Raw genomic sequence first — 26591 nt, 5'->3', positions numbered from 1 at the left:
TAAGAATGTACAACCCATTTTTGAATTCTAATGGAATTTACAACAGCCCATTTACAGTTTGTTAAAAGTACATCCCATTTTCTAGCTAGGAGAACGATTAATAATTTCAACCAACCGTTGAAGACAGAATTCAATAAAATTTCCCACATTTTGATGGGATCCGAAATATTTTTATCTCGAAATTTCTAGTCAGATTAAATATAAATTTGTATTACGTAAAAATCCAACGAAACATTGCGCGCGCAACAATGAAAATTTAAGATTTTCAAAATCCATAAATAATATTTTATAAACTAATTTCGTGTTTGGTGCATTTTTTATAGTTACTGCCCAGTTTTTATAATTACATCCCATTTATTATTTTTTAAAGCCCATTTTCCTGTTAAGCCTAATGCATCCCTCCTAGGAAAGATTTGCAGCCCAGCGGGGCGGAGAATAACAAGTTGACCTTGCCTGGGTATTCCTCAAAAAGACGTATAGCTGGGCTAGCCATTTTCATCTTGAAAAAATTAGTATCTGGGCTGGATATCTGGCCTGGGCTAGACGGGCCACAGCCCGCCCAGTTAATACCCTGCTGTCCTCTGAATAACAACGAAATCATCGCCAAGAAAAACTCTGCAGTGCTCACGCCTCAAAAACACAAATACTGCTCGAGCTGCTTGGTCCTAGCTGTCGGCCGCACCTTGTGCAATTCTCTCGTTTATATTGACTACATAGGTTGACAATGGTGTGGGACCGTGATGTCAGGAAACCAGGAGAAAGTAAAAAAAATTATAGTTGTACATAATAAGGAGGCACTTGCGTACGTACGGCTATGGCCCTAGTGGGTCCCTAGTGTCATCCAGTCAAAATAAAGTCATCTCCTGAATCCTCATGTTCGTTGACGATGTTAACAATGCTCGGCGCCACGGCAAGCGCAACAACTCGAAGGACAACGGAGAGGGCCTCGCGGGCCCTACAGATGGTCTGATACAGCGCCCGCTGCTCATTCAGGAAGCCAGGATCATCGGACACCTATGAGCACCTTCGAGAAACTGAGACGACATGAAACGGTAAGGCCGCGCTTGGGAGCTCTGGTTTATTTCAAACCTGTATTAACATACAAGTGTAATTTACTCGTCATCGGAAACAACGCGTAAAATATAGGCGTAATGAAACCGACGGCCTGAGGTTTGTAAGTAAAACCGGCGGGTTACGCGTGTAATTTGAGAGACCAGTGTATATTTTACGAGCACTGCTATATGGACGACATTACCAGACGATACATGCACGACGTGCATATCATGCCATCCATGGGCAAGGCTGAAACAGCAGCTAACGGCTGGATTAGCAATCGTCCCAGTGTCGTTCAGCGTTTTTATCGTGTGTGAAGTACTTCCGATATTATACTAGTCGAAATCGACCAACCAAGCGCCTTCGCCCGAGACCATCTGCTTTAATTGACAAGCGTCAGTTTTACAAGCGGTTTTGGTTGGATAACGACGATCCAATCACGGCCTAATATCATGAGTTGGTCAGAAGATCATATGGTTTCACGTCTAACCTACCCGACTTGTCGTATAGGCTATGAATGAAACATCAGACGATGAACTTCTTAAGCACGGAAACAACAGAAGAGGATGATCTTCTTAACAAGCAAATCACTGGCATTAGATCGACATGCAAAACAATACGAAGCATTATTCTCAGGAGGCATGGTGAACAGCTCGTGATGCTGCATGCCACAACATTCCAAGCTCAACTTTGCAATCAAACACAAGGCCTGGCATTGCATAGACAATATTCAGAACAAGCTCTTAACACAAGAATATCTCAGCAGAGTAACTATTTACTTATAAACTGAACACAGGAATAGGAAAAACACTCGACGCTGCTCACAGCAAGGGCGTCCCACTCAAAAATATCAAATGCATGTCTTCTGGCTAACATCAATTAGCAAATTTTGACAAGGTTTTCCAATTCCAATATATTAAACTAACGTCTTCTTGCTAACATCAATGATTAAACTTTGACAAGCTTTTCCCATTCAAAATATGTAATGCCTATGATCGTGGAGTCCTGTCGTAGCTTCTTGTACTTGTTAGGGCACTTTTTGCCCAGGGCACTCCACGTGTTATTAAATTGCCAATGGTCTCTACAGACTAGTCATGTCACCGGTGTCTAATAATAGTCTGTAAAGCTTCTCGGTCATTCCTTCTGTAATGTAGCGCAAACAGTGACTACTTCTTTCTGCAAAGTGGAACGACCAACTGGACCCAGTAATGCAGCAGTTTGCCTTGGACACATTGGCTCCTTTTGTGCAGTTCAACTAAAATCGAAGTCGGAATAAAACCGAGCTTTAATTTTGATATCCCTGTAAGCAACAATAGGTATAAGGGAAACAATTACTGAGAAATAACGGTTGATGACTTGTACTCCCAGAAGAAAAGCATCTACTGATCTACTTTATCTTAATGGGAAACAAAGCAGGATAGTAGCAATTCTCCATCAGTGTGATTCATTCATATTGACTGAGACATTATCTTAACAATGCCTTGTTTCAACATGTATAAAGAACGACAAAGCAGAAAAGTACCATTCCTAAAACAATGCAACTGATTCATTTTAACAAAGACATTATCTTAACAATACCTTGGTTAAACATGTAGAAAGAACTACAAAGCAGGATAGTACCATTCCTAACAAGTGTTGCAGTTTTGAACTAAGATTCAGTAGTTAATTAATTCTGAGAGTGGCATTGCTTAATTTTACTAGCGGCATTAGATTAACGAAATGCATAAACAGTTCCAGGGGAGAGTGGGCGCAACAACAGTATGTGCTTCCATCTACTTATAAAGGGGGTGATGCAGAGTTTGTTGTAACAAAGCAACAAGCATCATGTCTGGGTTGGTCCCATTTTTTTCACTACTTAATGGGAAAAGACAGCAATACAATAGCTTCAATTCAACATTTATTTAAAACAGTACCAATACAAGTAGCACAACATCTCAAAGCACACTGCACAATCATGTGGATGAAGGCCTGTACTGACCTTTCATGAGACCGACAAAGGTAAAATACGAATCTCGATCTCCTTTTGTGCAGTTCCACCAAAATTAAGCAAAGTCACCGGTGTGACATTCAAGTTGAACTGCACAAAACACTCTTAAAACATAAGTGTTTCGAGTAGCGAAGCAAAATGTCGCAATAGCAACAAGTTGAATCGATAGCCCTGTTTTAACAGAGGCAAAAAAGGAAACAATTACTTGCAGATAAAGGAGGATGAAACAAACGGTGATAGAAAGAAGTATCTAACTTATCTTGGATGGAAAACAAAGTAGGACAGTAGCATTTCTAAAACGGTTGCATTGATTCATATTAACAGAGACATTCTCTTGAAACAACATTCGTTAAAAAAAATGTAATTTACTTTTAACAGTGGCATTGCTTCAATTTTCCAGCGGCATTCTTAGATTAACAACAACAAAATAGTTGTATGGGACATGCCAGCACCATGTGCTTCCACACGTATAAATGGGTGATGCAAAGTATGTAGCCAAGCAGCATATATGCGCTGGTCCCATATTTGTTCTCTTTGAACCTTCTTCCTATGTGAGGGCAGCAAATCTAGTCCTGCACAAACTACCCGACCCCCCCAGTTTCTTTCCCTTTTCAACAAAGAGATCTGTTCCTTACAGATGTGTGTACTGGGTTACCCCTTTTTCCATTTTCGTCCTACAAAGCGGCTGGATAGCCAGTCTATACTACTTTCTGCCCCTCCTTTCCTCAACCACGTCCTAGATTCTTGCTCCAGCCCACCGCACCCTTCTTTCCTCTTTGAACCAAGACCTAGATTCGACTACAGATCGAAAAAGATCCACATGCAGCTAGAGCAACGATGGTTTCAAAGAAACTTATACCTTAGGGTCGTCGGGATGTGGCAAGGCGTGCGGCGGGAGGCCGGATCTGCCCACACTACGTACGGCAGCGAGGAAGAAGGGGTCGGTGGCCCTCCCGCACAGGCGCTGGGTGAAAGAGAACAGCGCAGCCGGCAGTGGATTGCCTCCCTCGCCGAAGGCGATAGAGTGAACGCTGCACCTCCTCCCCTTCCCGGTGCGACGGGATACGGACGCCTCCTTCACCAGCTGTGAGGGGGGAGAGAGAGAGACAAGAGGCCAACGCAGTCTTGTTTAGATCTGGTGAAGAGAGGGTGAGATACTGTGAATATAGAAAACCCTAGCAAATGAACGCTGAGCCTCCAGCGTGTAACATATATGTAGTGCGGCGAGCGTGTGGAGAGTGCAAACCCTAGCGAACAAGCGCTAAGGCTCTCGCTTATATATATACTACTGTAGTACGGACTGAGCTCCGGTGCCTTCACTGCACCTGCTTTTGGCTGTATGACAGGTGAGCCAGCCACATTTTGGGCCCACTGTCATAAATCCAAAGGCAGGTGCACTAAGTCAATGAAGTTGCGTCCATATAGTACTCTCATGTATACGGTCAATGCCGCATTCATGCCCGGCCAGAGCGGACGCGACCTCTCACTAGCGCCGGCATTAAAGCGGCGCACCGGCCGAGAGAGCGTCGCCCGCGCCGCTTCCGGGTGCACGCGGCTGCTCCGCGTTCAAAGGTCACAATAGCCGGCTACAACATGCATGTAAAAAGTTCTTGGGGGTCCGTGCTACAGCTAGCTGTCCTCCCCCAACTCGTCAATCTCTTCCAGTAGTGCTAGTACTCCATGGCGCGATCCATCGACAAGCAGGCGGGAAAGTTATCGTATACTCGGTTTGCGGTGAGTGGCATGCCGAGCGACCGCGTGGGGTCGAGCCATGGAGGAGGGTGAGACAAACGTTGGTTTTGCTCGATGGCGCGATCCAACGAAACGAAACGTTGGTTTCTCTCCGTTTCCATTTTTTCTCCGAAAAACGGAAACTTTCCACTCCATTTTCATTCCTATTCCAAGGTTGCCCCGTTACAACATTCCATCAAATACAAAGGAAAACTAACACGCATGCTGATGCATCTCAATGATTCACGGATCATAGCCAATATTTACTTCACAACTAAAGAAAAAAGTTGTGAGAGCGTGTACGAAAGAAAAACTACTGATGGGGTCACTACGACTTAAACCCTAATCCCTAAACATGATTTAATTTCCTGGCCAGGTAGAACCTGTCGAAGGAAAGACGGCTGGCACCCTCGGATCATACGATGCTTTTGTGCAGTTCCACTAAAATCGACCTGAGCATCCCTGATGGCAAAGATATTGAAGAAGTGTGATTAGAATAATAGTACTGGCACTAGTTCATGAGACATAAACTCATCACAAGTAGAAGCCGGTAGAAGTAGAGAAAGATCGACATGGAGATGAAGCTACGACAGTGGAGCAAGCCGGCTCCAAAAGGAAGATGGACTACCTAGGACGTCGGGCTGTAGCTAGAAGGGCGGTTGGGACGCGGCATCGGCCCATACCGCGGTGACCCCCGATTGGGACGCACTGACTGTGGGTTTTCTCCCTCGCCGATGTCGACCGTGTCTATGCAGAACATTGTTCCCTTCCCCCAGCTGCGGGATCAGGCCCATCGTTCTATGCTTGTGAAGAGAGCAACCTAAGCAAGCAGGCTTGTAGCTTAGGCTCCTGCTAGTGTATATATAGTGGTTTTCTTTTTCTCTCCATATCAACCATTTTATATTGCGTACGTGTCATTCAAGAGTGAAATGATGGTTGCTTCTTCCAACTAACTTACTGTGTGATTTGACTGCTCCTTAGTGGCCCCTACACGTACTCCCCCTACGTGTATGCAACAGTCACACGTACACATGGACGCAAAAACGCGCGCGACGCCCTAATGCTTGCATGTCCGAGCACACGACGGAACACACACGGTCACGCTCAAGTGCTCAACCTACACGTGCATGCACACACATACTCAGTCAGGGTGAGCTAGTGACCGTATAAACACCGAAAAATATATATATTGAGCGCAATGAGCGTATTATGAAGTCCACTGACCGTATTTTTACAAATATAAAGTGACAGACAGTGTATTTATCTCGTTTGAAATTAAGACAATATTAACCGGAGAGGAGGCAGTATGGACTAGCATTACTTTGTTGTGTCCCGTCAACTTGCCGAACGAGGAGAAGGTTGCAGGACGGGAGAAGCTTGCGCGCGGTGGCTCGCAGGACAAGGAGAAACTTTTGACTAATGCAAGCTCTCCCTCGCTCAGGCGTTGGACGTGCAACAGTTAATTCGGTGTCAGATTGCCACAAGCACACACTATACTACTAGTGCTATTATTGTTCGACTTCCCGAATAGGCGAACAGCCAAGCGCAAAGTAAATAGGTCAGCAAACCTTGCGGCGCATCTTCGTGCGAACCGTGCTTGCTGCACTTTGAATGTGGCCGAGAGCTGGCTTGATGAAACACCTCGCTTCCTACTTCTTTTTTTGCGGGGTACCTCGCTTCCTAGTGACCAGTGTCTTGGCTGATCGTCCTAAGAATGCTTATATATGAATAAATCTCTCTCATTTACCCGCAAAAAAGATTAAGCCATATTAACCGGAAAGGAGGGAGTATGGACTAGCACTACTTTTTGGTGTGTCCCGTCAACTCGCAGAACGAGGAGAAGCTTGCAGGACAAGGTGAAGCTCGCTTACGCCTTTTGACTAATGCAACCTACCCTCGGTGGACATGCATCAGTCCATTCGGTGTCAGATTGTCAGAGGCATACACTGTAGTACCCAACATGCGGAGTACCATCATTGTTCGACTTCACGAAGAGGCGAAGAGCCAAGCGCAGTAGTACGAGTAGTACTACTACTAGAACCGCATGGTGGAGCGTCTGTACTCTTATTTTTTATCTCTGATAAAGTACACGTTTATTCCGGAGAAGGGCGGAAAACGGTAGCCCAACATGTAATGAATGATATCGATCAACCAACCATGCTCGAATATATCTTGGCCTCCGTGCGAGCCCGTCTGTGTGTTCTCGCTCCTCGTCTCTCTCAAGGAACGGCGGGTTGGCTCTTTGCCGTCAATTGAGATCGGTTTGCTCACACTCCTGTCCCACATGTCAGTGATATGCCAAAAGGAGGTGCGTTGACCGACTGGCCATACGCGTACTTGGTTTTGCACCTTCATACTACTCCTCCCTCCGTCACAGTTTACAGGGCGCGCTTCATTATGATGCATTTCTCTCAATGCATTTCCACCACCAGAGAGACTTTAGACGCGTTTGGTTTAATGCTCAATTAATTAGGGCATGGTAACCGCAATCAAGTCCACAATTTTCTCTCCATGTACTGTACTACTACGGAGTGGAGTAAGTGCATGCATGTGTGTACCCGGGGTGGAAGCACTGCATGCATGTGTGTACGCATTATTCCCTCTAGTAATAGATGCCGTGCTATAACTACCAATGCTATTTTTCAGGCCGATCGCTAGTCGCCTTGGTCCCATAGATTTTTTTTCTTTTTTCTGAAGCGCGCTGTATAAACAGTGACGGATGGAGTAGTATGAACGGATTCAAAGAAGAGCGTATTGATGGTTGCTTCTTCAGAGCAACTTACAGTGGGAAAGGTGGGGCTTATGATTTGACTGCTCATTACTCACTATTAATGCGGCGCAACGACCGGGCTGAGTCTCCCATGCGGTTGTGCACTTCCCCCTTGGTTCTTAAATATACTCCGGAGTATTTGTCTTTCTAGAGATTTCAACGAGTGACTACTCAAGTATTTGTCTTTTTAGAAATTTCAAATGGACTGGCACATACGGATGTATATAGACATATTTTAGAGTGTAGATTCACTCATTTTGCTCCGTATGTAGTCACTTGTTGAAATCTCTAGAAAGACGAATAGAATATTTAGGAACGGAGGGAGTACACATACGAAGCAAAATGAGTGAATCTACACTCTAAAATATTCCCGTTTGAAATTTGTAAAAAGATAAATATTTAGGAACGAAGGAGTATAATTTTGTGCATGGCACATGGACCTGGATGATGAAGAGGCTTCTGGCAATGCTATCAAGCTTCCATCATTTGTTTACATAATTGACGTACTATACAAATAATTTTCCAGCGACATGAAATTGTACAATGGTGTGAGCTTTCAGCTTTTGTTTCGCGTGTCTTGCCATCGATGCTCTTTCGGAAACAATAAAAAACTAACTTCCTTGCTAATGCATGTCAATTATTAGCAGATCAGAGCTAATAATTACATCACAACTGAAGACAGAGTTGTGAGAAGGTGTTAAATTAAAATTGATCCATGCTTTCATTGGCAGCAACGTCCCCCCAGCTCTGTCTAAATCAACAAGGCATGTTGGGAAAAAAGTAGCTGCCTGGAGCATGCAACATTCCGATCATTTTGTGAAGTTCCACTAAAATAGAGCTGAGCGTCCCTGTTCCAAAGATATTAAGTGTGATTACGATAATAGAGGACTGCTGATGAAACAATAAACACACAAATAGAAGCCGGTCACCTTTGCAGTCTCTCTTAAGACTAACTAGTTGGAGAAGATTAGGCTCGGAGTTGGATGAGGAGGATAGAGCAAAACCAATCTCCCTTTGTGCAGTCGCATTGAAATGTAGAGACGTTGCCCGTGTGACATTTTAGTACAACTGCACAAAACACTCTTAAGAAAAAAGTGATTTGTGCAGTTCACCAAAAGGTCGCAATAGCAACGAGTAGAAAGGAAACAATTACTGGCCAATAACAGTTGATGACACATGCGACGACAAAAAAGAAGCATATTCCTTGTCCTAAGGGAAGATAACAACACGGTTGTGTTTGTCTAAAACGGTGTGAGGACGAGCATGCAATATGGAAAGTACGCCGGACGAGCTACGTTTTGGGTAAAGAACTATGGAAGATCCACATGCAGCGACGTGGGAAGACAGGCAGTGGAGCAAGGCCGGAGGGGATACCTGGAGGTCGTCGGGATGTAACTAGGTGAGCGGCGGCGGGCGGAATCTGCGAGCAGGTGGCGTAGGCCCTGCCGCGCCGGAGCTTGGTCAGAGAGAACGGCGTGTACCGCAGATCGGGACGTGCTGCCTCGGCGCCGTCAAACGGAGAAACGATGCACTTCCTCCCTTTCCCCCAGCGGACGGGATGCGGCCGGATCAGTGACCAACGATGAGAGAGAGAGAGAGGCCACCGCACTCCCTTTCCCCCGGCGGACGGGATGCGGCCGGGTCAGTGACCAACGGTGAGAGAGAGAGAGGCCACCGCACTCCCTTTCCCCCGGCGGACGGGATGCGCTGGATCAGTGACCAACGGTGAGAGAGAGAGAGAGAGGCCACCGCAGCCTTGTGTGAGATACTCTGAAGAGCGACAAACCAGGCAGGCAGGCTCCATTGTATATAGTGAGCGGACTACCTTTTTCTCCATAAAAATCGTTTTATATTCTGTGTACGTGCCATTGAGCGCTATAACTTTATTTAAAAATAACGCGGCAACGCGTCAAGTCGAACTTTGTTTCGTGCACGCGTGGTACACGACCTCCCTAGGTAAACAACCGCGACAGGCGTTCAAATTAGCACGCGGGCTGCCATTTCGTAAAGAAATGAGCTCCACCGTGTACCCACGCGGGTGTGGCTGGGCACGAAGCGTGAGTACGTGCACGGTGCACCTATTCTCTTCTTGTATACGTACACCACCTACATGGGGTTGTGTGAGAGAGATACAAACCTAGAGAGATATAGTGTGTGGGTTCTTGAGAGTTTTTTGGGGGGGGGGGTCAATCAAAAAATGTAACATATGCAATGTGTGTGAAATAGAGTCCTGGATATAACACATATATATATATAGAGGGGGCGATCCACGAGAAGAGAGTGGAGGTATCATCGGCTTGAGGTGTCCATAGAATCGAAGAGAGGGATGATGTGTGTGTGTGTGCGTGCGCGATCGATAAAGAGTGCCATCGAATTTGTGTGTGCCCACGTCAAAGATATAGAGTGGCTGGCCTACTGGAACGTGAGATGGGACATGTGCAGTTTGTCTCTGTGGCATGGATACCTACCTGCAGCGCTCGACTATCAGTGTGTGGTGGGGGAAGAGGGAGGCCCAATTAACTATAGAGGTACAATGGCTGGTATATGTGGGGAGGAGGATAGAGGCCTACCTCATGTATTAAGGAGATCGATCTGCCTCATGTATTAAGGGAGATCGATCGGCATCCATGCATATGTGCAGGAGAGGAATAAGGTTGGGAGAGAGACAGAGCTAGAGTGTTGGAGGGGGTGGTAGTGGAGTTGCTTCTAACAAATGGTGGGATAGGCTTGCTAGACAAACGGAGGGCACGCCCGCAATATCAATAAGAGAGGAGATGGCTGCTTGTTGTCTGTGCACGTGCGTGTGAGAGACGGGTCAGGAGGCATGCACGAATGATGAGGGGGGATGATGTGGCTGTGGTAAGCAGACGTAACTACATAGGAAGATCAATCGCCCTTTGTTAGAGAAAGGAGAGACATAACTTGTGAGGTACGTCGATCGATGGGGGGGTAGTTAAAGTCGATCTAGGTATATGTTGGGAGATCGATCGGTATACATGCATGTGTGTGTTAGAAGCAAATGAGGCACGAGGGGAAGGATAGAGAGAGAGGGATGCATGCAGGAGGTGGTATGAGAGGCATACTATATCTAGGGGGGAGGAGTGTGCGAGTACGAGAACGATGAAAAGAGTGGTGGGAGTGAGGCATGGACGGTGACAAGAGAAGAGGGGAAGCTTGTGTTTGTGCTAGGCACACCTGGCTAGAGAGGCATATCGATCGATGTGTGCCGTAAAGAAGGAGCTGGGGGCCTACACACACCGTGGGTGAACGACCTAAAGTGAAAAGATGAATTTGCACGATGGAGCTAGAGAATGCTGAGGGAGGGTGAGAGGGATGCGGGCGTGTGCATGCACAAGAGAAAGTTAGCGCTAGCTACAAAGATAAGTGGGTTGTGTGGGTGTAAAAGACGAATAGAGATCATATATACTTCATTATAAAAAGTGAATTCGGATATTTGAAGAATTTATCATAGTGTTTCAAACCGACGCATGTGTGAATATATATAACGGTGATACACATGGTGTGGTTATGAACATGTTATACTACATTTAATATATTTTATCTCTACTCTTATAAAAAACGGAGTTGTTGATGATGGTGTGCTTGCCATCCTGCATTATAGGCCGTCCGATTTATATCTGGCGGATAGCAAGGAAACTATGATGGTTGAAGTTGGCAACAATCATGATTGTAGATTCTTATTGAAATAGAGAAGCGAATTCAAATTTAGTTCGAATTGCAACGGTAGTATAGACATTTGCAATGCACTAAAATGTTGGTATGAGTAGGTTACATGCATTATACAGCAAGCGAAAAAATTTAATCGGACATAACATGGATTCATACTCCCTCCTTCCATCTATATAGGGCGTAATGAGATTTTTAAGACTGCCTTTGACTATTGACAAGATTAATAGTACATGACATGCACAATGTGAAAATTATATCATTGAAAGAACCTTTCACAGACGAATTTAACGGTGTGCTTTGTGTAAGTTGCATGTCATATATCATTGCTCTAATATTTGGTCAAAGTTAGCATCGAAAAACGCATTAGGAGGGAGTAGCTTTGAATAGCATTTGTATAGTAAAACGGGGCAAGACTCTCTCTTTGTGTGGTGTGAATAGTTTTATTTTTTTGTTTTATTTTTGGTTGAGGGAAGTGCGAATTGATTTGGTACGTACAAGTACAATATTACTACACGTTAGGCTTGTCCCTAAAATTCAACTCGCGTCTTGTTATATCCCGAAAATTCAGATATCGTGCTCCCAAAACTGGCGCCTTCACAACCCGCGTCTTGCTATCCCGAAATTACAACGCGCGCGAAAACTCCCTCCAGCTGCCAAATCCCGACACGCGAAATCCCCCTACTAACCCTGAGCCGAAAGGGCCGCTAGTTCAAATCGGTGGGGGGTACTTTTGTAACACACCCTACATTTTGGACAAGCGCGTCCCTAAGTCATGCTTCACCCCCTCCCATCGCCCCCTTTTCGCCATTCGAAATCCCAGGCCGCCATAACCTCTTCGCTCCAGCCGCGAAACCCCACCCTCCTCCGTCCGCCACGTCACCGCTGCCCAGCCGGAGCCTCTTTCCCGACGACGTTGTCCACCACAACAGCTCGACGTCCCTCGTCCACCTCCCCGGATGAGGATCCGTTGTCCATCTCGCTGTCCCGCCGGTTCAGCCGCCCCGTCCTCCACCTCCAAGGAGCTGCTCCGACGACCGCCTCGTCTATCGCGGCTGCTCCATCTCCATAGCGCCGCCGTAACCTGCTCCACCGGAACCGCATCATCCTCACCGACTCCTCGGACGAAGCCGAGGCCTACTCGGCGCCACCAAAGAGGTTGTACACTCATCGCATCGCACCTTCTCCTTAACTCGACCTCCCGGCGCCGACGGTCCTTCATCCCGCACCCCCATGGAGCGGCTACCTTGAAGCCCGCGCCGCGGGCGACATCTCCACGGCGGCTCTCCCCCAATGCGAGGCCCCTTCGGCGGCAGCGTCCATACCAGCCGGATCTGCTGCTGCTGCTCCGGCTCTCGCTCGCTCGCGCTGCTGCTGCTCCGGCTCTCGATCGCTCGCTCGCCCAGCTGCTGCTGCTGCTCTCCCCCTCGCTCGTGCTGCTGCTCTACTCCGATTAAGCCACACTTCAGTCGACTGAATCGACTTTTGGGTCAGTCGATTTTCAGGGGTTGAGGGGGCTCGCCGGAGTTAAGGAAGAACCACCCGCAGCGGGGACGGGGGCTCGCCGGAGAGGCACCCCAATATCTATCTTAGGGTTCAGGGTGGGGGGGTGGGGGGCCTAGAGGGCTGGCCGGGGCGGCGGTGGCGAGTTGTTTCGGGGCGGCGAGGCGGCGCTGGGGCTGGCGGTTTGGCCGGTGGTGGCTGGCGGCTCAGGGGGGTGCAAGTTGAAGATGAACTGCAGGCCCTCCCTAAACTACATGTCAAGTGCCTCTCTGCTACCATTGCGTTCAGTTTCGACAGTAGCATTCAGATTCCATAGTAAATTTCAGTTTCGACAGTTAAGTTCAGAGTCAACAGTTTTTACCTCATCTGTTGTAGTCAGGTGGTTTTTGGTGATGTTAATTTTACATCCATTTTACATCATCTATTGGAGATGCTATTAGAATCCCACTTGAGATTGACGATGTCTGTCTTGTGCTGCTTCAGCCTTGACGTCTTACGGCTCACCGGAGCTGCTCCAACGACAGAATGATCCATCACAACAGAGCAGTGCCCTGGACGCCGTCTATAGATTCCTCAGATCTCCCTCCACACCTCCGACAGCCACCTCTGCCTCAACTGCTTCAGCGACCAACCCAATGATGCTGAGGTCAACACGGCTACGGCAAAGAGGTTGTACACTTGTTGCATCACTTATTACTATACATTCACGTCGATCCATTATGGCTATTCTGGTTCAACGGAAAAACATCGATCCACTGGTTGTTATCGTCACTCTAAATTTCTGCATGCTCTCCTTACATAATCTCACCATATTTTTTTCGTATGCATGTCAGATATTGTACACAGTCATGCTGAACATGTAGAGAAAAAGAGAAGAGTTTTGCGCGGCAATACAATGTCATGCAGACATCACTCCATGGTGGGTTCAATGGCAAACCCTCCCCACCCCTCTCCAGATTGTAATCCAGAGGAAGATATCTGTTTTGAGGTGGATTCAGACGCCGCTGACCACTCCTATTTACCCCCCAAGGTGTTTGCTCTACCTTGGCATGATGATGTTAGTCATATCATGCATATGTTGCCTTGCAGTGCCTACTTTTGACATCATATATGTCATCTGCTTAGTTTAGACATGTTCTGTAATGCCACCTGTTTAGTTTCTATATCATATATGGGAATTATGCAGTATCATGTCTTTTAGCCAGCCATAATATATGTGAAATGTGCAATGCCATCCTGTTTAACCAGGCATCATATATTTGAATGATATCTTGCCCATCCTTTTCTTCATTACATTTCCATTTGTCGACAATGTTTGTATATTAAACTACTCTTCCTGTGAATCAGCCATTTGGGTGGGAGATGGAAAAATCTAGAGTGAAAACAAGGCCTTCAGAGCAGACAGTGCTACCTGTCGAAGCAGATCTCTTGTTGGGTCCCGATAGCTCCTCAGAGGTGGATTCAGAGACAGATGACCAGTCCTATTCCCCCACTGAGGTGTATGCTCTAACTTGGCACGGTTATACTGCTCATATCATGCATACGGTGTCTTGCATTGCATAGTTTAGACATCATATACACAATATTCAACACCATGTTCTTAGTTCAGACATCATATCGAATGCCCTCTGTTTAGCATATAAATCACATATGTGAATTAAATGATGCGATCCTGATTACTTAGATAACATGTAGGTGAATTATGTCATGCGATCCTGTTTAGTTATTCATCATATCTTTGAATTATGTTATGCTATGCTATCCAGTTTAGATAGACATCATATATGTGAAATTATGTCATGCTATCCGTTTTAGTTAAACAATATACATGTCAACTATTTCATGCCCTCTTTTTTCCACACTATCTATGGCATCTGTCTCTCATACAATGTCTGTACATTCAACTATGTTTCATGTTTATCAGCCATTTGAATTGGAGCGGGTGATGCCAGTATCTAGCGGACTAAAAACACGGTCTTCAAATAAAACAGTGCTACCTCTTGGTGGAGATAGCACCCCGGTTGTACATGCACAAGAACCAGCCCTACCACACATAACCCAAACTCTCGCAGATTGTACCCCTACTGCGATGGACAGAGAACCAGCTTCACCCAATCTAACCCCAACCCCAGCCGATAGTAACCCAGTTCCTGTTGACACAGCACCATCTCCACCACAGAGCTCCCAAACAAGAGCAGTTAGTAAGGCAGCTCCAGTGCCCAAAGGGCCAGTACTATCACGGCGAACCCCAACTCCACCAGTTAGTACGCCTATTCCTGTGGAGGAAGCACAACCAGCTAGTCGTAGTTTAGCATCTATCGCATTTGATGTTGTTAAATCGTATGTGCGTATCTTCCCATCTTGGAAATATTATACTGAAGATGAAGGAAAATGCCAGTTGCAGGTGTTTGTCTAGGAGTTATGTGTAAGTAATGTTATTCATGGCAATTACTTTGCTTCGTCCCATACATCCTACCTCCATGATGGTTATAATACAGCAAATGTTCCCATTTTTCTCTATAGAGAAGGACTGATTTGGAAACTCAGGATGAGGTAACCTGTGCTAATACCTCTGCTATCTTCAAGAATGCTTGGTGGCAGTATCAGAATTACCTGAAGAAAACATACTTCACCGGCAAAGAAACTCATCAAATTCCCTTACGTTCTCCTGAGACACATTTACTGGACAATGACTCGGAACGCCTTGTTCTGTACTGGTCCCGAACCAAGAATGTGGTAAGGTCTATGAGCTCATTTTCAATTTTAAGTATTATATTCTTGCGTCTTACTGTACTCTGTTCATGTAGAACAAGTGCCTAAACCTGAAGAACAACTGTTCTAATTTAAGATTCCATTGCTATCATAGTTCAAAAAAGCGCTAGGCATTAATTGTGCGTTTTGCCACCGACTTGCGCTTTACTGACCAAAGCGCATGCTTATGCGCAGTTATGCACAGATTATGCGTAGTTATGCGCAATGCGTTTTGCTAACGCCTAGAGCCTAGGCGCGCTTAAGCGCTCGCTTAGGCACGCCTTTTTTAACTATGATTGCTTTGCTCTTGTATCACTGTATTTACTCATACAAACTTATTTTTAAATTGAAGGATCCAATCGAAACTCCAATGGCACAACAGGTATGTTCACGCATGTTTCTTTAACAGGTTTGCTCTTATCAATAGCTCTATTGATTTCAATTTCAATTGTGTATACAGTTGACTTTCATATCATGCACATTACTAGCATCACAACAGAGCCAATAGTGTTGTTGTACATGTAGACCCGTGGTACCCATCTGAAATCTTGTTGTGCCGTGTAGTTTCCCACGCTTTGTATTCTTTCACTGCTGCTTTGTCTTGAACTGATATGATTTGAACCGTGTCTCTATTTTGATTTGGCAAGACAATGCAGTGACCATAGGACATAGATATATGTTTGTTTGATGCTTTTATTATGTACTAGTACTTGGCAATAGAAGACTTGGTAGTTTAATCCTGTCCACCTTACTAATGAACTGGTTCACCGAAATGAGTTTCATATACTAGTACATGCTAAACTTGTTATGTGTCTGCTTGTTTCTTCTTTTAGAATGCTGACAGAATATTGGGGAAGAGTGCCTTATTAAGCAATGGTGAAGGAAGTAATGCAGATAAGGTTAAGGATAGTGACACATCCTTGTTGGTCTCCAACAAAGCTGATAAAACAGCTAAGGAAGACTATCTTGAAGACAGCGAGACAACCCCAAAGTCCTGTCTTGGTTTAGTGTTCGAGTTACTGACCACTGCCGCTTGCACAAGCTATTCAAACTCACTGTCTGAATCAGTTCTGTTTCTTGAGTCTCAACTACAAGCTGAAAGACATCGATGAGCTGTACTGCGACAAGAAGCGGAAGGACTGCGGAAGTCCCTGGAGCATTCAGATGCATACTTTCTGGTGCAACAGCAAGCGTTGGAGGATTTTAGCGCCAAACAGGACAAAGCTAATCAGCTTGCTAAGCTTATTGCCAGCATGGTGGATACCTAGGATAACGTTTCTTGAGCTCTTCTGAAGTTGTTTCAGTTATGCTCTTGTTTTGCTGCCGCGTTTATTTGCATTGGTGGCCAATTTTGACGGCCAGTGTATGTAATGTGCTGCTTTGTTCCCTATATTTGCACTGGTGGCGAACTTTGATGCCCAGTGGATGTAATATGTGTAATAGCGGTAATAGGCTAGCGTTAATTGCTTGCTTATTTATTTCCTTATTGTCTTGTTTAGTTGTTTTCTTGTAGTCACTGCAGTTCTTTTTCTGTTTTTTTCTAGTGGCCACAATAGCCTATTTTTGGTAACTAGGCCAAAATAATCATGGCAACACACGGACTGTGGTAACCATGGGCCTCCTGCAGGCCATATGATCCATGGGCCTTCGTCCGGCCATAGGATCCATCGGCCTTCTATACGGGCCTTAGGGTCCATGGGCCTTCTACGGGCCGTAGGATCCATGGGCCTTCTACGGGCCGTACGATCCATGGGCCTTCTACGGGCCATACTATCCATGGGCCTCATACGGGCCGTAGGATCCATGGGCCTTCTACGGGGCGTATCATCATTTCGCCAATCATGGGCCGTACTATTCGTGGACCATAATGGGCCGTTAATAGGCCGTATTTGATAACTCTATGAAAATAGCCCAACGGGTTTTTTGACATGAAAACGGCCCAACGTATTAACGGTCCGCAAACGGGCCGACTGTAACGACGGGCTGAATTTGGCCCACCAGCAGAAAATGACAGTAATGGGCCATATGTAACCGAATGCTGCAAATGAGCCCAAGAATCAATGGGCCTTGAGAAGGCCGAAAGATAACTTGGGCTGGAAACGGCCCAATGGAATAACGGGCCGTTAATGGGTATAATGTGATACACTGTTCATTACGGGCCAGTTTCATCACGGGCTGTTAATGGGCCAAGAGTTACAAAGGTCCTCATATGGGCCGAAAGAAGTCATGGGCCACACATGGGCCGGAAGTTAAAACGGGCTGAATCATATTGGACGGCCCAGATGACGCTACTGGGCCTAATTCGGATAGGGCGTAACGGGCCCTGGGTTAGCGGGCTGTAAATGGGCTATATGCGAACAGGCCGTTAATAGGCTTTCCGTGGGCCGGCCCGCCACCTTTTGACCAAGTCAAACGGGCCGGCCTTTTCACAGGAATGGGCCTCTGTTGGGTCATGCCACGTGTCGCCGTATCATAGGCGCCTTCGGTCCAATGAGCAGATGACATCTGTCCCAACGGTGAGCCGACACGTGTTTCCTCCAGCCAATGATGATTTTACACGTGGAAAATCCCCATTGGTCGGGGCTGTTAACGGGTTATCGGATCCAAAACCCGACCCGATAGCTTAACGACGTTCCGTTACGGTGGATGCCACGTGTCGGTCACCCTTGACGAAAGCACTTCTGTGACGCACGATTTATCGTCATGGAAGTGGAAACTTCCGTGATGATAATTTTGGCAATGTCATGGAACACTTCTACGACAGCACAGGTATGACTATCTTGATTCTGTCATAAATTTGTCATGGATGTACATGCATGACAGAAAACGCGACCTACAGTGACGAACACGTATCATCACAGAAGTGTATTTTTTTGTAGTGGGTGGTCAGGGTGGAATGGATATCTTCCCCCTCTATGGTGGTGGCTAAGTCCTATTTATAGTGGCCTTGGTCCTCTTCCCAAATGTAGGTGGGAAGGGATCCCACAACAGCCAAATCTGAAGGGAGACAACTAGTACAAGCTATCCTGACAAAAGTAGTCTTCACCTGCAAAAGGCTCCGGTGGTGACACTGCGGTGGGCTCAGCGATGACCTCTGTCCTGTCGTCCTGGCGGTCTTGGTCTTGTTGCACCGAAATGGAAACCTTTGCTTGATTCCTCGGGACTCCGTGCCTGCGCTTGCCTCCTTAGCACCAAAGAGGAAACTGGTACACTGCGCTTGCTGGCACCCGCCTGGCCTTGGTCGTCATGGCTCACGTCATGTGAACCTCGCGAGGTGCACCTTGCATAGATAACTCCGCTCCTCGGGAGCCATCCTAGTGAGGCCGTTCCCAGGAAGGTCTTGGTGTCGTCCTCCTCGCGAGGCTTGGCCCCTCGCGAGGGTCTTGAGTTGTTGCTGCTGAAGCTGGGCCGTACCGGGCCGTTGATGGAGCCACGCCACGGGCTGTAGGCAGGCAAGTCTGGGTACTCCCATTCCCAGGACACCGACAGTAGCCCCCGGGACAAAGGTGCGCTCGAACATGGCTTCGAGGCGAAGCCAAAGGGCAAGTGCGGAGCACCGCGGGCTCCAACCGCCTGCAGCCTCGGTTGACGCATGGCGATTGATGGGACGTGAGCGCCCCCACTTTCCCACGCAGCCTTGATATTCGCCCGGTTTGGCGGCCGCCGTTGCCAACGCAGCACCGCCCCCATTGCTTGTTGAGCGCTCCCCTAGCTCCTTCGCCTTCCAGAAAATCAACGGCTTCCTTCCCAGGTCTGACCCCGGCATTGGTTCTCCTCGTTGCTATGGCGCCGCGCCTGAAGAAGAAGGGAAAGGGGAGAACCTGCGCCTCGCCAGAATCGCCGCCGGCCTTCGAGCCCGCCATCAAGCGGTCGTGTAGGGTAACGCAGCAGAAAACAAAAATTTTCCGACCTACGCACCAGCCTAGGACCACTATAGAGACTGCATACAAGGTTTGATCTTTTCCGTTACCAACTCATAGCGCAGCGGGAAGTAGAGTCGATGACGATCGGCGGTGCAGACCCCCGCAGCTAGGATTTACAACCTCCCAACCTTGAGGATGTATACCCTCATCTGCTCCTCAAACAGCCCTCCGGGAGGCGGTCGAACAGCCCCCCGGACGGTGTCGCGGACAGCCCTTCGGGAGGACCTTCGAAACTCGAACGGTCACTCGGACAGCCCTTCGGGAGGACCTTCAAAACTCGGACGGTCACACGGACAGCCCTTCGGGAGGCACTCACGAACTAAGACCGAAACTACGATCTCTCTACAGAGTTGCACACATACGGTGTCATCTATCCGGCAGGGCTTCGCTGTCCAGAACTAGTTCCCACCGGAACCCAGACAGCCTTTCGGCTCTACGAAACTATTTCGCTGGGAGGGAGAGAGAAGCCAGATCATGCATGGCACTTGTATGTGAGAAGGGATGAGTGTGGAGGGCTGCCCCTCCACCTCTATTTATAGGAAATCCCAAGGGGTAGGGTAGTTTAACACAAAAACCCAAAATGCACATGAATGAAGTCCTTCCTCAAGGGCATAAGAGTGAAACCAAGGAACAAGAGGGGCTCCAAGGTGGAGCCCCAAGTGTGGCCGGCCACACCCCTTGGGGGCCCCCATGAGGGCCTCCCAATCCATCCATGTCATCCCTAGATCTTTTGAGTAAAGCCCCAAAAGGTGGCTTTCCATAAAATATCCCAAAAAGCACTTTCACTATTCATGACGACATTTTTCAGTGTCCGTTCGAACTGAAAATATTTGTGTGGGCTTAGAACATTTCCAGTACCCACCAAAATTATTTTCAACGCATTCCGAAACAATTCCGGTTTAGTGATTTTCATCTGCGAAAAGCATCTGAAGTGGTTCCGGCAGCTCCGGAGCATATCCGGTTATTATCCCGGAAAATTGCAGAATGATTCCGACACCCTCCAAGAATTATCAGGCATGTGCCGAAACCAATTTGACTTTATGGTATCCCCCGAAACAACTTTTCAGTTTCATCGAAACTCATCCGATGACCTCTTTTTGCGGAACCTTTTCCGGTGTCCGAAACTTTTTCGGTGATTTTCTCCCAGACTCCTTGTCTAGTATTCAGCAGATAGATGACCCTTAAGCGTGTGACCCTATAGGTTCGGTGAAGTATAGACATGACTGGAACCCTTTTCGATCAATGATCAGCATCGGAGCCGTGGACACCCATATTGACCCCTATACCCACACGGATAAATATTCGAGTGAACCTCCAGTTGCCGTGTGCTATTCCTGTTGCTTCGCGATATGTTACAAATACCCGAGTTGAGACATGTTGGCATTCCCATGGATCAAAAACTTGTCCACTATGCTAGTTACCTCGTTACCAGTATTGTTCTCTTTTCTCGTTATCGTGTTCCGGCATCCCCGTGATCAAATCACAAAGTGTCTGGCCAAACGATGATGGATACCGTAACACCGAGAGGGCCCAGAGATATCTCTCCATCGTCGGAGGAGCAAATCCCAATCTTGAGCTATCAAGTTACTTGACACACTTTTCCATGAACCCGTAAGCCGCTGTAATAGCCACCCATTTACGGATGACGTTTAACAAACCCCAAAGTTCATGAAGCAAGCATGAAGAAACTCAATACTCTCATGGTCTAAGGAATCATGCAAACGTTAACCATCTCTGTGTTATGTACCATTAACTTGTGATGAATGAATCTCATAGCATAACATCAATCTGGGTCGATTCAACACAAATGTTCTCTTAACATTTTGCCCTCAAAGTTGCTGGCATAGACATGCCCATGATCAGGAAAACAGAACCATCATGCAACACTTGAGCTAGTCTTAGAGGCCGTACTAGGAATACTTCTTACCGTTTATTATTCCACACGTGCATATGAGTCTTCCTCCGAGCCTCGTGGATATTGCAGACTCGAGAATCATTGCAGTTATAGCATGGAACATAAACATAATATGAACTCGGAGATAAATAATATAATTTATTATTGCCTCTAGGGCATATCTCCTACAGGTCGGTGGTGCTCAATAAGGAAGGGCTGGACAAGGTTCCCCCAGCGCTCGCCGCCGATTCCAATGAATGGAAGGCGACGATGGCTTGGCCTGCTTCCCGCGCCATGGTTGATATGGCGGCCACTGAGATCCCCATCCATCTTCACGCCCTCTGGGCTGGCCTGATCCCCTTTCTCCGATTTCTTCAACGTCGTGCTCTCGCATTACCGAGTCCATGCGCTGCATCTGGATCCCCAATCCATCATTTTCCTCGCTGTCTTCGCCTTTGTCTGCGAGGCCATGGTGGGCATTGCCCCTTCAGTGGCCTTGTTTCGCCATTTCTTCTCACTTCACCTGATCGACGCATGCCAGTGCTCGGGGTGCATGACCTTCCAGGCCATAGCGGCAACGGCCGGCTCGGAGATCGACTTCGAGCTCTCACCAGTTCTAAGCGGATTTCGGAAGCAGTGGGTGTTCGTGGATGTCGGCGTGCTCAACCCTCTGCTCTTGCTTCCACGGGCGTCGGCCGTTCCTAGCTCCGGCTAGGGGCATGCGAAGCTTGTCCACCAGCAGCTCGTCCATGTCTGGCGCCGACTGGCTAGGTTGAAGGATCTCGGGGTGACAGCACCCTTGGTGGTGAAGGAGTTCATCTAGTGTCGCATTGCTCCGCTCCAGCGTCACTCTCGACCAATGTGGAGCTTCTTTGGCAGCAGAGACCCCATAAGGCTTCATGTGCCCGCGCTTCCTCCCGAGGCGCTGTGCACGGTGTTCGAGCTCTTGACGGGCGACCTGGTGCCAGCCAATCTGTCGAAGGAGGGTTGCCTCTTGTACTGCTGCTCTAACAAGGTGGAGTTCGTGAGGCAGATGCCCCCTTTCCATGAATGGGGATTGCGTCCGGCCGGCCTTGAAGGGTCCCGCAAGAACCCTGTCCTCGTGGTTCCTCTGACTGCCGCCACCACAACGCTCACCCCGGAGGCGGATGCAGGGGGCGAGCGCCGTCGAATGCCAGCGAGGTGGCCGCTGAAGAAGCGACATTGGTCGGAGCTCCCGAGATGGCGGCTCCCGGGGCTCGAGCGAGCAGTCCTGAGGCGGAGGCTGAGGAGCCGACGCTACCCAAGGTCGCCTCCTCAGGGGCCCCACCAAATGCCCCAGACGCTGGCGGTCGCGCTCCGGGCTTCGGCCAGCTTCGCCTGAACTTCGAAGCACTCCGCAAGAGGAAGGAGTCTCCAAGCTGCAGTGGTGACGCCTACCGGCCTTTGAAGCAGAGGAATTATATAGCCATAGACGAGTAAGTACCTCATCTCCGTGATTCCCTGAGTGCCGCATCCTTTCCTGACCATGGCTTTTCAGGATCCCTTCGGCTGGAGCGGCGAAATCACCTGAGGAGCGGCCTCCACCAGTCCTTGGATCACCACTAATCTTGAGCACTCCTTGCTGGACCGCCGCGCGTGGCACGGGGCCTGTTCAAGAGGCGGATGCGCCGACCGGCGGTCTTGATCCTGCATTCTTGTCGTCCCTCCTTCACGGTCCTGTCTGGGTGCAGAAGTGAAGGAAATATGCCCTAGAGGCAATAATAAAGTTATTATTTATTTCCTTATTTCATGATAAATGTTTATTATTCATGCTAGAATTGTATTAAGCAGAAACATAATACATGTGTGAATACATGGACAAACAGAGTGTCACTAGTATGCCTCTACTGTACTAGCTCGTTGAATCAAAGATGGTTAAGTTTCCTAGCCATAGACATGAGTTGTCATTTGATTAACGGGATCACATCATTAGAGAATGATGTGATTGACTTGACCCATTCCGTTAGCTTAGCACTTGATCGTTTAGTATGTTGCTATTGTTTTCTTCATGACTTATACATGTTCCTATGACTATGAGATTATGCAACTCCCGTTTACCGGAGGAACACTTTGTGTGCTACCAAACGTCACAACGTAACTGGGTGATTATAAAGGTGCTCTACAGGTGTCTCCGAAGGTACTTGTTGGGTTGGCGTATTTCGAGATTAGGATTTGTCACTCCGATTGTCGGAGAGGTATCTCTGGGCCCACTCGGTAATGCACATCACTATAAGCCTTGCAAGCATTGCAACTAATGAGTTAGTTGCGGGATGATGTATTACAGAACGAGTAAAGAGACTTGCCGGTAACGAGATTGAACTAGGTATTGAGATACCAACAATCGAATCTCGGGCAAGTAACATACCGATGACAAAGGGAACAACGTATGTTGTTATGCGGTCTGACCGATAAAGATCGACGTAGAATATGTAGGAGCCAATATGGGCATCTAGGTCCCGCTATTGGTTATTGACCAGAGAGGTGTCTCGGTCATGTCTACATAGTTCTCAAACCCATAGGGTCCGCACGCTTAACGTTCGTTGACGATATAGTACTATGAGTTATGTATGTTGGTGACCGAATGTTGTTCGGAGTTTTGGATGAGATCACGGATATGACGAGAAACTCCAGAATGGTCCAGAAGTAAAGATTGATATGTGGTTAGTAGTGTTTGATCTCCGGAAAGGTTTCGGAATCCATCGGAAGGGGTTCCGGATGTTTCCCGAAATGTTTGGGCACGAGAACACTTTATCTGGTCCAAAGGGGAAAGCCCATGAGGTTTTTGGAAAGCACAAACGGAAGTTTTGCGGAGTCCAGGGGCCAGACGCCAGGGTCCCTGGCGTCTGGGTCCAGACGCCGGGAACCCTGGCGTCTGGCCCTAGAGTCCGAGAAGGACTCTTGCCTTTCGGGTGAAACCGACTTTGTGGAGGCTTTTACTCCAAGTTTTGACCCCAACGCTCAACATATAAATAGAGGGGTAGGGCTAGCTCCCAAGACAGATGAAGAAACACCAAGCCGTGTGCCGGCAACCCCGTCCCCTCTAGTTTATCCTCCGTCATACTTTTCGTAGTGCTTAGGCGAAGCCCTGCAGAGATTGTTCTTCACCAACACCGTCACCACGCCGTCGTGCTGCCGGAACTCATCTACTACTTCGCCCCTCTTGCTGGATCGAGAAGGCGGGGACGTCATCGAGCTGAACGTGTGCAGAACTCGGAGGTGCCGTGCTTTCGTTACTTGGATCGGTCGGATCGTGAAGACGTACGACTACATCAACCGCGTTGATATAATGCTTCCGCTTACGGTCTACGAGGGTACGTAGACAACACTCTCCCCTCTCCTTGCTATGCATCACCATGATCTTGCGTGTGCGTAGGAAATTTTTGAAATTACTACGTTCCCCAATAGTGGCATCCGAGCCAGGTTTTATGCGTAGATGTCATATGCATGAGTAGAACACAAGTGAGTTGTGGGCGATATAAGTCATACTGCTTACCAGCATGTCATACTTTGGTTCGGCGGTATTGTTGGATGAAGCGGTCTGGACCGACATTACGCGTACGCTTACGCGAGACTGGTTCTACCGACGTGCTTTGCACACAGGTGGCTGGCGGGTGTCAGTTTCTCCAACTTTAGTTGAACCGAGTGTGGCTACGCCCAGTCCTTGCGAAGGTTAAAACAGCACCAACTTGACAAACTATCGTTGTGGTTTTGATGCGTAGGTAAGAACGGTTCTTGCTCAGCCTGTAGCAGCCACGTAAAACTTGCAACAACAAAGTAGAGGACGTCTAACTTGTTTTTGCAGGGCATGTTGTGATGTGATATGGTCAAAGCATGATGCTAAATTTTATTGTATGAGATGATCATGTTTTGTAACTGAGTTATCGGCAACTGGCAGGAGCCATATGGTTGTCGCTTTATTGTATGCAATGCAATCGCCCTGTAATGCTTTACTTTATCACTAAGCGGTAGCGATAGTCGTAGAAGCATAAGATTGGCGAGACGACAATGATGCTACGATGGAGATCAAGGTGTCGCGCCGGTGACGATGGTGATCATGACGGTGCTTCGGAGATGGAGATCACAAGCACAAGATGATGATGGCCATATCATATCACTTATATTGATTGCATGTGATGTTTATCTTTTATGCATCTTATCTTGCTTTGATTGACGATAGCATTACAAGATGATCTCTCACTAAATTTCAAGATAAAAGTGTTCTCCCTGAGTATGCACCGTTGCCAAAGTTCGTCATGCCCAGACACCACGTGATGATCGGGTGTGATAAGCTCTACGTCCATCTACAATGGGTGCAAGCCAGTTTTTGCACAGGCAGAATACTCAGGTTAAACTTGACGAGCCTAGCATATGCAGATATGGCCTCAGAACACTGGGACCGAAAGGTCGAGCATGAATCATATAGTAGATATGATCAACATAATGATGTTCACCATTTAAAACTACTCCATTTCATGTGATGATCGGTTATGGTTTAGTTGATTTGGATCACGTGAACACTTAGATGATTAGAGGGATGTCTATCTAAGTGGGAGTTCTTAAGTAATATGATTAATTGAACTTTAGTTTATCATGAACTTAGTCCTGGTAGTATTAGCATATCTATGTTGTAGATCAATAGCTCGCATTGTTGCTTCCCTATGTTTTATATATGTTCCTAGAGAAAACTAAGTTGAAAGATGATAGTAGCAATGATGCGGACTGGGTCCGTGATCTGAGGTTATCCTCATTGCTGCACAGAAGAATTATGTCCTTGATGCACCGCTAGGTGACAGACCTATTGCAGGAGCAGATGCAGATGTTATGAACGTTTGGCTAGCTCAATATGATGACTACTTGATAGTTTAGTGCACCATGCTTAATGGCTTAGAATCGGGACTTCAAAGATATTTTGAACGTCATGGACCATATGAGATGTTCCAGGAGTTGAAGTTAATATTTCAAGAAAATACCCGAGTTGAGAGATATGAAGTCTCCAACAAGTTCTATAGCTAAAAGATGGAGGAGAATAGCTCAAGCAGTGAGCATGTGCTCAGATTGTCTGGGTACTACAATCGCTTGAATCAAGTGGGAGTTAATCTTCCAGATAAAATAGTGATTGACAGAATTCTCTAGTCACCATCACCAAGTTAGTAGAACTTCGTGATGAACTATAATATGCAAGGGATAACGGAAACGATTCCCAAGCTCTTCGTGATGCTGAAATCGACGAAGGTAGAAATCAAGAAAAACATCAAGTGTTGTTGGTTAACA

The sequence above is a fragment of the Aegilops tauschii genome, chromosome 6, assembly GCF_002575655.3.
Source record: "Aegilops tauschii subsp. strangulata cultivar AL8/78 chromosome 6, Aet v6.0, whole genome shotgun sequence".
NCBI lineage: Eukaryota > Viridiplantae > Streptophyta > Magnoliopsida > Poales > Poaceae > Aegilops > Aegilops tauschii.
The sequence above is the reverse complement of the archived record's forward strand: the minus strand, read 5'-3'. Positions refer to the sequence as shown.